Here is a 13,442-nt window from a genome sequence, read left to right as displayed (position 1 = left end):
AAGGACTTGTAGTGATAGGATGAGGGGCAATGGTTTGAAACTGGAGCAGGGTAGGTTTAGGTTGGACATAAAGATGAAGTTCTTTATTATGAAGATGGTGGAACACAGGAACAGGATGCCCAGAGATGTGGTTGAGGCTCCATTTCTGGAGGCATTCAAGGCTGGACTTGATGGAGTAACCTGATCCAGTTGCGGATGTCCCTGCTTGCTGCAGGGGGGTGGACTGTCCAGGGTCCCTTTCAATCTGATGCATTCTAACTGCAGGACCAACACTATGCCTTGTTGAACCTCATACCATGTGCCTTGGCCCATCAAACCAGCCTGTCCAGGTCCCTCTCTAAAGCCTCCTTCTTACAGCAGAGTGACTTGCTTAATTTGTTTGCCCAGCCAGAACTGCTCATGATATATGTTAGCCAAACAAGGGAAGCATGGTTGGGTGTTGTGATTGTCTACAAAAAGCTTTGCAGATACTGAGTAACAAGACTCACAGGATGGCCACAAGGAATTGGTAGTGCTGGAGCTAGATTAGAAAGTCTGGAGAATTTATATACAAATATATCCTCTTGTCACTTGGTCAAAATCACCAAGCCAGGCAGTGGTGAAAGCAGAGCCAAACACAGACATGTCTGGAGTTTATTTCATCTGCAAGTCTCTCTAGGTTCCTGTGACATTTTTATTAAAGTCAGGCAAAGAAAAATGATAAACAAATAAGGAATTAATTTTTCCCCCAGGTTTTTCTAATGAACTTTTCACACAGAGTTTACCAGGTTGGAAAAGACCTTCAAGATCAAGTCCAACCTCTCACCCAACACTGCCCAATCAACTAAACCATGGCACAAAGTGCCTCATCCAGTCTGTTTTTAAACACCTCCAGGGACAGTGACTCCACCACCTCCCTGGCAGCACATTCCAATGGCCAGTCTCTCTTTCTGTGAAGAATTTCTTCCCAACATCCAGCCTAAACTGCAAAATTGTTTCAGAATCATAGAATTGCTGGGGCCAGAGAGGACCTCAAGGATCATGCAGTTCCAAGCCCCCTGCTGTGGGCAGGGACACCCAACACCAGACCAGGCTGTCCAGAGTCACATCCAGTCTGGCCTCAAAGCCTCCCAGGGAGGAGGCTTCCACCTCCTCTCTGGGCAACCTGTTCCAGTGTCTCACCACCCCCATGATGATGAATTTCTTCCTAACATCCAATCTGAATCTACCCATTTCCAGTTTGTCTTCTATTCCCCCTGGTCCTATCATTTCCTGACACCCTAAAAGTCCTTCACCTGCCCCATTTTCCTCTCAAACCCAGAGCACCTGTGCTCTGTTGGAGTCTCATCCCACCCCAGATGTGGCCACTTTGCCCTCCCCACCTACTCCTCTTTTTAATGCCCCACCAGGAAAGGCAGAAGCCCCAAGCTGAGCCCATCTGTGCTGGAGGATCCTCCTCTCATTACTGGTGTGGAGTGGAGTGCCCATGGTGCACACTGGGTGATGGTGGTGGTGACAACAAAAGCTACTTTGTATCTTGTATCTGTGATCATTAACGATCTTTACTGTGATCTGGTGTACATCTAATCACAAGTACTGCATTTCACCTGGCACAAAAATCATTCCACTTTCACAGGTTAACAGGAGTTCTCCTGTGGATAGTAGGCTGAAGGAACAATAGAGGAATTATAGGTCTCTGTAGGGGAAAAATATATCTGTATATCAGAATGAGAAACTGAAAATAGATTGCTGGTATTATTCATCCTGGAGCACAGAAGAGTTATAGAGCACTTGACTGAGAAAGCAAGGGATGAAGGGCTCAGAATTTATCTTATTTTTTTCTTTTTACTTTGCTATATTTTAGTGAAACTCAGTGATATATTGTACTCAGACAGAATATGGAATATATTTGCTGCATCACGATGCCAGGCCAGCCATGGGCTGCAGACCATCAGCAGTTCTGAGCCAGCCAGCACAGCTGGCTCCAGTTGGCTACAGGTGTGTCCCAGACCATAAGCATCACACTTAGGATAAAGGGGGGAAGTTAGAGGAGAGGAACCTCTTGTTAGAGCTTTCTGCATGGGCTTCTCCTGCACCTGCTCCTCCTCCTTCTCCTGAGGGCTGCTATCCTTTTTGGTGTGACTGCTGGATCTTTGCTGGGCTGAGTATAACTTTATATGCTTTGTATTGATGCTGGGATCAGTTTGGCTACTTCATGAAATCCATTTTCATTTCAGCCTGTGGGTCTTCTCTCCTTTTCCTGATTCCCCTTCTCATCTAGGGAGGGGTCACTGGGTGATAGAGCAACCGGTAGAGTTCAGCCCTGGACACAATTTACAGGCAGACACATTGAAGGGCACTAAATTGAAGATTGCTAAGAGGAGTTTTATAAACCACGCCTGAGTGCAGCTGTAGTTGGGTGTTAGTGCGCATGCAGAGACATAAACCCTGCAACATTTTCTGCCAGGTTGTGAGTGGATTGTGGGCAAAATATTTTAGGCATGTGTGCTACTTTCTGATGGGTTTTCTCTGACATCTGGTTTCTAACGATCTTAGTGTATCAGCTTACATAACTTCTTGGTATGAAGTGCAGAAATTTGGGATGTCTTCAGAGTCTCTCCATAGTCATTACTTTATAATTGAAGTCAGGTCATCTCAATGCTTCAGAGTGAATGAATGGAGGGACAACAGACTTCAATCTGTGCTACTAATCTATCTCATGACACTTATAAGTCATGTAACTGCTAATTTGGCATCTGGCTACGTTGAAGGAAAAGTTTAGGCAGTCAGATATTTTTCTTTGGTTTTCTTTTGCAAGTGGAAGATGAAAAGAAACATCTTGGACGGCTAAGAAAAGCTACTCTTGGCTGAGCTATTCATTGCCTAAGAATTTGGGCTCAGCTCTTCAAAGAACTTATGTGTGATTTGGGGTTTTTCTGCAATATCTGGCCTCAAAGGATGGCTTTAGTCATTGTGTTGGTTTTGTTTCTGGTTTTATTTGTGGATTTTCTTTACCACTAAGTTTCCTCCCCCTGGGAAAATGATTTCAATATTGATACAAAGACCCTTTGATCTAGAAAAGAAAATGTTTAGATCACTATTGGGCAGCAGCTGTCTTTAAGTTTTCCACTTTCTTTTTAACAAATATAGAATATTTTAACTGCTGTAAGTGGCTTAGATAAAAAGCCTGAAATAGCATTAGGCTCCTCATATGCATGAGAGGCATGCTGTCAAACAATGGAAAAACCAATATGAAAAGTCAAAATGAATTTTCAGAGTTCTGTAATGAATCTCTTTCCTCAGTGGTTTTTGGATGCTCATTTTGGAGGGAAAGTTGAAGGTAACTCAAGCTGTGCCAGGGGAGGTTTAGGCTGGGTGTTAGGAAGAAGCTCTTCATAGAAAGAGTTATTGGCCATTGGAATGGGCTGCCCAGGGAGGTGGTGGAGTCACCATCACTGGAGGTGTTTAGGAAGAGACTGGATGGGGTGCTTGGTGCCATGGTTTAGTTGATTAGATAGTGTTGGATGATAGGTTGGACTCGATCTCAAAGGTGTCTTCCAATCTGTTCTGTTTCATTCCACAGCATCATAAGACCATGGTCTTCCCCTATGGCGAAAAGAGAAGTTTTATTGCACACTACTCTAGGGTGAGAATTCAGACCAGGCAGTGAACTGTATAGTAGCATAGGCACATCCCTCAGTTTGGCACTGCTGATCATGGAAAAGCGGTTCTGATACCATCATCAGATGATGACAGTGGGTAGATTAGGACTTCTGCAGCTCTTACCTTTCCCAGGAACAAACTCTGCTTTGCATCAACTCCCTACTTCTCCAGTTAGGTTTGCTGTTTTCCAGTTTTCATCCTGTTGGTTTTGTTCTGAGCATTCAGTGTTCATTACCATGAGTGCTGAGGACTGAAATGCTTGGAAATGCTTGGATGGTCTGTGAACTGGCAGACCAGCTCAGTGATTTAAGAAAAAATCTGTGGGAACTTAAGGCTGAATAGCCTTGCTTTTTTAAACATGTTATGTAGAAGCTGCTGCTAGCAGAACAGTTACAGTCACAGATGGCTTGCAGTCAGAAATTGTATTCTTATGAATTTACTTAGCTTGATGGATTAACTTCAGTTTGACCTGTGTCAGCTGGGTGGAGCAAAGAACCCTCTGCTCTTTGTCTTTGAGTGTCACAGAGTGGTGGGGGTTGGAGATCTAGTCGAATGCCCAGCTCATGCAAGGTCACCCATCACATCCAGGTGGGTTTTGAAAGTCTCTAGAGGAGACTCCACAACCTCCCTGGACAGCTGATCCAGTGCTCTGGCACCATCAAAGTACTTATTCCTTCAGCTCAAGTGGAACCTTCCATGTTCTAGTTTGTACCCATTGCCTCTTGTCCTATCACTGGTCACCCCTGAAAAGCAGCCAGTCTCATCCTCTTGACCTGCACCCTTTGGATCACAGGATGGTAGGGGTTGGAAGGGACCTCAGGAGATTGAGTCCAACCCCCCCTGCTAGATGTTGATCAGCATTGAGAAGATCATCTCTCAGTCTTCTCTTCTCTAGACTAAACACTCCTAAGCCTCTCAGTCTTCCCTCAGAAGAGAGATGGTCCAATCCTCTCAGCATCTTTGTGGCCTTCCATTTGACTCTCTGGTAATTCCTTGTCCTTCTTGAACTGAGAATCCTAGAATTGGACACAGTGCTCCAAGTATGGCCTCACCAGGCCAGAGTAGAGAGAACCTTCCTTGGTCTGCTGACCAAATTCTTTTAAATGCACCCCAGAATACTGTTGGCTTTGTTGGTCATGAGGGTGCCTTGCTTGCCCACCAGCACTCCCAAGCCTTTCTCTGTTGGGGGACTGCTCTTGTTAGCAATGATTAAGCAGTGTCATTTGGAGCCCATCTACATGTCCATTTAAGTTACCATAAGGTTGTAACAGCTGACAGCATACAGGAAAGTATTAACTACAATTACTGGATGCATTTTTATATGCACTCAGAACTTTTTGCACGTAATACAGCCATAAATCATGATGATTTTTCAGTTCCTCCATTCAGTATGGATTATAGGAGACTACTGATGAGTTAATAAGGAGCTAATTTGCATATTTTTCATTAGAAGCCAGAGGCATAAATTGTGAATAACAAATAACAAGGTTTTGGAAGCCATGGCAAATTAAACTAGAAGGGGTTTTGTTGTTGTTGTTGCTTTTTTGTTGTTGCAGTAATGCATTTTTAACCAGAAATTGGTTGTAAGTTGATTCACTTCTATTGGAAAGCAATTTTCTTTTTGGGCATATAACAAATATACAACAACTAAGAATACAACAAGGTTGTAATTAGATGCTAGGCTGAAAAATGCAGCTGCTGCATTAGGCCTGAGTTAACTCAACAGTGCAGTAATTTGCAATCCAAGCAACCTTTCTTTGACAGTTGGTTTTCTTTGGATGTAATTGAAGTTCTTCATAGAAAGGGTGGTTGGCCATTGAAATGTGCTGCCCAAGGAGGTGGTGGAGTCACCATCACTGGAGGTGTTTAGGAGGAGACTGGATGGGGTGCTTGGTGCCATGGTTTAGTTGATTAGATGGTGTTGGATGGTAGGTTGGACTTGATGATCTCAAAGGTCTCTTCCAACCTGGTCTGGTCTATTCTGTTCTATTTCTAAGTGCAAAACTAGCACTGTTTTAAAATCTAAAGAAATCACAAGTGCACCTCAGTCTAAGTTATCTTGCTACAGAAAGCTTGGATATGGAGCTGATCCATACAGTGAGGTTCCTGTGGAGTTAAGAGCTTAGATCCAAGGCAGTGTAGTAACGTTTCTATTGCAGTAGCTGTGAACTAACTTGTCCTGTCATTCACAATGTGTGTCTGTGGACACTCCCAGGTGGGGAGTTTGGGTGCCTCTGTACTCCTTCCAGTTCTGGAGTTCTCAAGAGAAATCTGTTTGATTTTGGTGTTAGCTTGTTCTTAAAATGTCTGTTGCTACCACCCCTTTTCTCTGAGGTTTATTCATACCCTCTTGTGCATCTTGAGAGTCCCCTGGGCCCCTCAGTTTAGGAAGGAGGTTGACTTGCTGGAACGAGTCCAGAGAAGGGCAACGAAGTTAGTGAGGGGCTTGGAACACAAGCCCTATGAGGAGAGACTGAGGGAGCTGGGGCTGCTTAGCCTGGAGAAGAGGAGACTCAGGGGTGACCTTATTGCTCTCTACAACTACCTGAAGGGAGGTTGTAAACAGGCAGAGGTTGGTCTCTTCTCCCAGGCAGCCAGCACCAGAACAAGAGGACACAGTCTCAGGCTGCGCCAGGAGAAGTTCAGGCTGGAGGTCAGGAGGAAGTTTTACACAGAGAGAGTGATTGGAATGGGCTGCCTGGGGAGGTGGTGGAGTCGCTGTCACTGGAGGTGTTCAGGAGGAGACTTGACAGGGTGCTTGGTTGCATGGGTTAGTTGATTAGGTGGTGTTGGATGATAGGTTGGATGCGATGATCTTGAAGGTCTCTTCCAACCTGGTTTATTCTATTCTCTTTCACTGCTGGGGAGAGACTAACATAACACTTCTGACTTGATTGACTAAAATATAGGTCTTATTGATCTTTTTCATAGAGTCATAGAATGGTGTTGGTTGGAAGGGACACTAAGGATCTCCTAATTCCAACCTTTCTGCCCTGGGGAAGGACATCTTCCACTAGATCAGGCTGCTCAAAGCCCTTTTCAACCTGGCCTTGAACACCTCCAGGGAGAAGGCTTCCATTTTCAACAGAGCATGAAGAGAAGACCAAGTAATTTGAATACACCCTGTCATTCAAGGTCAGGCTTGATGGGGCTCTGAGCAACCTGATCTAGTTGGGGATGTCCCTGCTCACTGCAGGGGGTTTGGGCTAGTGACCTTTAAAGTTCCCTTCCAACCCAGTGCATTCTATGAGTCTGAGAGTTTCTGGAGACCCCAAAGCTAGAAGCAGTGTTTGGTCAGTGCTATTTATATGACTCAACATATAATTCCCTTCCCCTTTCCACTTAAATGTTCTTTATCTCAAGGTGGCATCTCAATGGGAATGGGCTGCTTATTGAGACAGTGAATACAGTACCTGCATCTCCTGATTTTATTTATTGTATTTAACCACTGCCAGAACACAGATTCTGTGCCCAGTTCTGGACTCCCCAGATCAAGAGGGACAGGGATATATACAAGAGAGTCAAATGGAGGCTATGAAGGTGATTTAAAAGGACTTTCAAAACCACTCTGGATGCCTTCCTGGGTGACCTGTCCTAGGTGATCCTGCTCTGACAGGAGGAGGGGATTTGATGATCTCCAGAGGTCCCTTCTAACCCCTACCATTCTGTGAATAGCTGTCTTTTTCTCTTCATGTGTGAATGCTAATACCTTTCAACCCCAGGGGATGGATGAATCTGTCTCCAGAAATTTGGCAGAGGTTTTCAAACACCAAGTGCAGAAACACAACATTCCTCTTTTCCCCTCTCTTCACAAGAGTGAATCATCCACGAGTTATTTTCTCCAAGACAGAATATTTTGGTCACTAAATATCTTTTTACATACCCAGTTTTTCAGTAACATTTTCTTTGCTTATTCATATTCTGTGAAGGGATTGGTTCTCATTACTGATGGATTAGTCTCCCTTCCAGCTCAACATTTAAATAGCTGGGTGGAGAGAACAGCTGCTGATACTTCCATCATAATTTGGAAAGCCAGTGGGTTGCAGCTACGAAACAAATGAGCCAGATTGTACACCTTAACCACATTGAGTCTGAATTTACATGGAACCAGTTTTGTTCCATTACACAAAGCACGCTGGTGCCTGAATAGTCCCATTGATCAATGGAAGTAATTACAGAGCACAGCCATGTCGATAGGAAGCTGGCAGAACCTGATTTTTCTCTCCAAAATTTCCACCTGCCTCTGCTGAACTAGTTTTCCTCCCTTTGGGAAAGCTACTCTGAACTGCTGGATCTGTGCTGTAGTTCAGCTGCTAGCAGTAGGCATCCTTTTTGCACCTGGTGTGTTCTGTGGCAGAGATTACCATTCTTGCCCCATTGTGGTGTAGCCTTGTGGGGCTTTAATGAGCTCTTGGCCAGAGCATCCTACACTGCAAGATTCCTTGGTGTTCCTGGCAAGTGGTCTTCGTTGCCTTGTCAAATTTTCTACCACTGCTTGACCTGCCTGCAGCCTAATTTTCCCTTCTTGCCTCTCTACACATGCCCAAATTTAAGTGTGAGAGGAAGAAAAGACAGCTTATGAGGATCAGAATATAGTATCATGCATTACAAGGTATGTGGCTTTTGAGCCTCATAAGTGGTTTATCTATTTGTTATTGTGCTCTGTGAACTACAATACACATATAATAACTCAAGTGCACATTCCAGAAACAACTTGGACTTAAATAAAGAGAATGAATAAAGTTTTGACAGCACCATGAGACTGTTGTGCTTGTGTTGCTATGCTCAAGTGATTAATTTCTTTGAAATTGTGTTTTGGTAAGATTCCTGGGTTTGCAGAATAGGGATTAATGGTGTTTAAAGACCCTCTCTAAACTGGCAGCTACTGGAGTAGCAGAAATTCCCACAGTTCTGTATTTGCAGGCTCCACTGCCTTAGAACAACAGCTTCCTCCTGCCAAAATGTCATGACCTTTCCACAGACCTGCTCCACGTCAGTTTGTGGTGATTAACTTTCTCATAATGTGGAACTAGCCCTTAAGAGCAAAAGGCTGCAGTGCCTTTGCATGCAGTTTAAAAACCTTCAGGAATCTCTCTTGTGTAATTACAGACCACTGTCTGCGGTTAAAGAGACCAAGAACAAAACCTTCAGCAATTTTCCTTCACTCAGCTCATGGTCACTGTTTTGTTTGGGGTTACCTCTGTCAAAAACTCCCCTTCTGTCAGATCTTGCTCTCTAGCCTGAGATGATTTATGATCCTAGTCAAACTTGACACCTGAATTCCAGTGGCAGTGGAAATGATAATATATTAACTTTATTATGTTACTTTCCTTGCTATCAGTTCAGTTTTTCTGCTGGGTGGGCATATAAAGATGGCTTACTTCAATATGTGACGACCATGGACACACAGGAATTTGCTTTGTGTGTTTTGATGAAAGCTTTGTAACCACTCCCCTGGGCATCCTATTCCAATGCTTCACCTCTCTTTCCTGAAGGAAATTTTTCCTAGTAGCCAGTCTAAGCCTCTCCTGGCACAACTTGAAGCTATTTCTTCTCATCCTCTTGCTAGTTACTTGGGAGAAGAGATCAAAACCCACCTCACTACAACCTCCTTTCAGGTCCTCTTAATCCTTGGACTTTAGGACTTCGCACCAGTGCTGTTGCATCATTTTTTCTTATGTCAGATGGACACTGCAGGTAAAAATAGTACTTTGGCTCTTGTGAAGAATACAATAATAAGAATACAATAATATGAAGTAATGGGATTCTGCATTATGGAGCTAGCTGTAAGGAAGCTGTCCCCTTTAGTTTTTGTTTTACAGCAGTATCATCTGTCAAAAATGTTGAGCCAAAACTATGGAGGGCCAAGAATTTTGCAGTTGGACAGCTATCCAGTTGAATATATTACTCATCCATTCCTTGTCCCAGTGGAAACTTTCAGTAAATAGATGGGCTTTAAGAGGAGCAACTGAGGATAGTCCAGAAGAGGACACCCTGGTAGCCCAGAGCTTAATGCTCTGTTCCAACAAATAAGAGATTTTTCTCTCAGTTTGCTACTATCTTAGAAAATAAAGGAGAAAAATTGCATTTCTCTACTTGTGAATGAACATCTGGGTTGCTGACCTGTTGCTATAAAGACTAGCATATTTTGAGCTTTGGGCAAAAAGAAGGAAGTGATTTATCTCCATGAGGAGGTCCTTGTCTTCAAATCCTCAGCAGGAGATGTCTTCTTCTTGTACAGAGCTTTGCATTCAAAACCTGGAGAAAAGCAAGGTTCTCCAAGTCTCCCCTGTCCTACAAGGAGCATCCCTGTACAGTGTGCTAACCTTTATGGATCCCATGTTCAGGCTCCATGTTAATGTTTACTGAGTTGTAATACCAGTTAAAATACTAATTGCCATCTTCACTTGCACTCAGTCATTCTTCTTCATTCATTTATTTTGCAGTCCTCTTCAGTTATGTTTGTGTCACTCTTTATGGAGGAATAAATGGTTAAAAGGACATGGAATGCTTAGATGGGATTTGCCTCTAATGAAATTGCCATGAAGAGCAAGACCCATATGCACACCGTTCCCTCTCCATCACAGAGAAAGCCATGGATGCTGTGAGAAGGCAGGGTTGGCAGCATGAAGCTGAGCCTGTGGCTGTGCTGGGATTCTTGCATGAAGAACCAGGATTCTTGCACAAGAACAAGGCCTGTGCTGGGGGAGGGAATTTCTACAGCTCTCTCCTGCAGCATGCTCTAGCTTAGCATATTTTTGTAGTGGGTACATGAAGATCCAACCCCCCTGCCATGGGCAGGGACACCCCACACTAGATCAGGCTGGATGAGGCTCTGGCCAGCCTGATCTAGTGTGGGGTGTCCCTGCCCATGGTAGGGGGGTTGGAACTAGATGATCCTTGTGGTCCCTTCCAACCCTGAATGATACTATGATATCTGGGATACCTTTTATTGTTGTTCAGAAAACAACTATGAAGAGCTCCCTTCTGATGATGGAAATCTCTACTGCATCCCATTAGCTTCAGGTGATGTGTATCACATTAGTAGAATCCTCATGACTTCTGGTCTGAGTCTGGTACTTTACACAGAAAAAAAGAGACTGATGTAACTCAAGCCAAATAAACAGTTTCTTTTTCATCCATATGGAGGTGTAAGCTTATAGCTGAAGTGAAGTCACATCCCTTATGTGGTATCTTGTTAAGGATCCATGTAATTAACCTAACTAGAGGAGGAGGAGGAGGCATGCTGTTGCACATCTCATGGTCATGTTTTGAAGAGTTACAGTTTATAGCTTATTTTGGATCGTGACATCTAAATACTGGGATTTAGCAATCCAAGATCTGTCTTCTACTCTCTTCAGTTGGAGCAAGCAAAGAAAATGGTCTTACCTTGTTTGTAATTTTCTGTTCTTTGCAGCTGATGTATTATGTAAACTAAGATGCTGAAAGTTTCAGTTATTTCATCATGGTACATTTCAAGCTCTGAATGCTGATGTGTGTGAGAGAGTTACACTAGGCCCTGACTTTAGTAGAAAAATATGCAGGGTGATACTCCCATGTGATAAATTGCTGCCTTGGTTTAATCTTTCACTTCTCACTAATGAAAAGGTGCTGCATGAAATATCTGACACTATGAATGCCAATCTGCATTATTTCATCTGCATGTCAGCTTCTGCTGCATTGGTAAACTGAGGATTAGAGACACACAAGAAGGGCTTTTTTACAGATTCCATGTTACAATCCAAAGAAGTTGACCTCCTCTCCTACTGTTTGTGTTCTTTAAAGCTGTCAGAATATGTATTTGCATTGCCTTTTCATGGGAAAACTGCCTACAATATGTAAACAAAGCTTGTTGTCCTTCTGGAGAGGATAATGCTTCTACGTGTATGATATAGGCAGTAGTAAGTTTAATAATAGTCTCTGTTAGTAAGGGCTTGAATGAAGCCTTCCAAAACTGCTCAGAGTTCTATCCAAGCTCTGTTTACAGTTTCTGTCAGAGTAATTCCTAAGTCATTGTTTCCTTTTGTAATGACAACTTTATCCTTTATTTATGCAATGTTTTGTTTGTTGGTTTTTTTTCCTCTCCAGTCATATTACTAGAACAAAAAGGAGGAGGAGGGAGCGTGGCAGACAACAGTTGTTTACCCTTGCTGTTAAAAAATGGGAGCATGCTTACAGGAGAGTAAGATACCATTGTGGGAACTGTTAAATGATAAACTGCTTAAACAGAGCTGAAAAACAAAATATCCAGCTGAAAGCCCTTCAGGCTTGTTTTCTTGATTTCTAACATAAAGGAAGAAAACATTACATGAATTACTTTCTGTATGCTGTTGGCATGTCTGGTGTTGCTGGCTTAATGGCAAAGATACCAAAGGCCAGCACAGCTTTGCCAGAAGGCTGTGCCAAGTGAAATTCGTGGTAGGCTTCTGGCATGGGATCCAGGTTGGATCCATTTTTGCATAACAGGATGACATGATTCTCCAGCCTAAGCTGCAATCAGGCTCCACTGTGTCTGAGCAGAAAACCAATTGTGGAGAGTACTGAGCATCTATGGGGGAAAAAAAAAGATAACACTTTGCCCAGAGACCTGGCCTTCTGTAAGATCTAGGTTGGTCTATGTTCTGACCATGTCTGCCAGTACTCTCAAAAGGATAAGGGAGCCTTTCTAATAAGCAGTCAGCACCAGTCCAACAGCAACCAGTCCAGTAGAAGAAACTACTTATGCTTAGAGCAGATGTTTGTGTAACCAGGTAGCCATATGTTCAATGGCCACTGTTCTTATATGTGGGGTTTTTTTTTGAGACATTAAGAAATCTCCAGAGAGAAATAGTTTTGTCATTCACAAAGTGTGGAGATAAAGAGAAAGTTAGACCAGCATATAAAATTCTAGTTTGACTCCAAGCAGCAGCCTTAAATGAGTATATAAAGGGAATGCATTCGTGAAGAGTGATTTACTTGTTAACATTTTACTTAGGCAAATCATAACCTGAAAACAGAGCCAAAGCAAGAGCAGACTATCAAGGTTAATCAATCAAATCACTATTAAAAACTTAATTCTTGCTAGTCTTGCTGTTTGATATTATTTTCTTCTCTGGGGTTTTCTCTCTCTGAAAAAAGGCCTCCAAAAATCTGAAGAAATAGATGCAGTAGCAGCAGCCAACAAGTTCCCCTGTGAGTTTGATACTGAGGAAGTTGTCTTTCACTTATGCTTTCCTCTTATATGATTTATATTTGCCTTCTGTTGTCTGCAGTCACTCATCATTCCCTGTAATGAAGACAGAGAGGTGGCTAATGTATTACTCCATTGCTAATGGTCATCACAACATTTTTGAATCTTTATGTGGCTCTTTTAATATGAGAAACTGCAAATGCTGAGCATTCCCTCTACATCTGATTTGTCTATGCTGAACACTATGTCTGCATCTAGTTTGGAGGAAGTTTAAGCTATTTGCTCTATACTATACTAACTGTGTCCAGTTCTGGGCCCCTCAGTTTAAGAAGGACATTGAGATACTTGAGAGCATGTCCAGAAAAGGGCAACAAGGCTAGGGAGAGGCCTTGAGCACAAGCCCTATGAGGAGAGGCTGAGGGAGCTGGGATTGTTTAGCCTGGAGAAGAGGAGGCTCAGGGGAGACCTTATTGCTCTCTACAACTACCTGAAGGGTGGTTGTAGCCAGGAGCAGGTTGGTCTCTTCTCCCAGACAACCAGCACCAGAACAAGGGGACACAGTCTCAAGCTGTGCCAGGGGAAGTTTAGGCTGGAGGTGAGGAGAAAGTTCTTCATTGAGAAAGTTGTTAGC

The 13,442-nt window shown here is 43.2% G+C and overlaps 1 protein-coding gene and 1 long non-coding RNA gene across 2 annotated transcripts in view; one reads left to right on the top strand and one right to left on the bottom strand.

Annotated features, from left to right (window-relative positions):
- LOC137451243 (uncharacterized) overlaps positions 1 to 13,442 on the top strand; it is a 102,003-nt gene that overhangs the window by 37,527 nt on the left and 51,034 nt on the right. The gene's annotated exons all lie outside the window — the stretch shown is intronic.
- IL7 (interleukin 7) overlaps positions 1 to 13,442 on the bottom strand; it is a 121,807-nt gene that overhangs the window by 57,343 nt on the left and 51,022 nt on the right. The gene's annotated exons all lie outside the window — the stretch shown is intronic.

Source organism: Melanerpes formicivorus, unplaced genomic scaffold (assembly GCF_026170545.1).
Source record: "Melanerpes formicivorus ecotype bairdi unplaced genomic scaffold, bMelFor1.0.p_v2 SCAF_40, whole genome shotgun sequence".
Taxonomy (NCBI): domain Eukaryota; kingdom Metazoa; phylum Chordata; class Aves; order Piciformes; family Picidae; genus Melanerpes; species Melanerpes formicivorus.
Note: the sequence above shows the minus strand (reverse complement) of the source record. Positions and strands in the feature narration are given on the sequence as shown.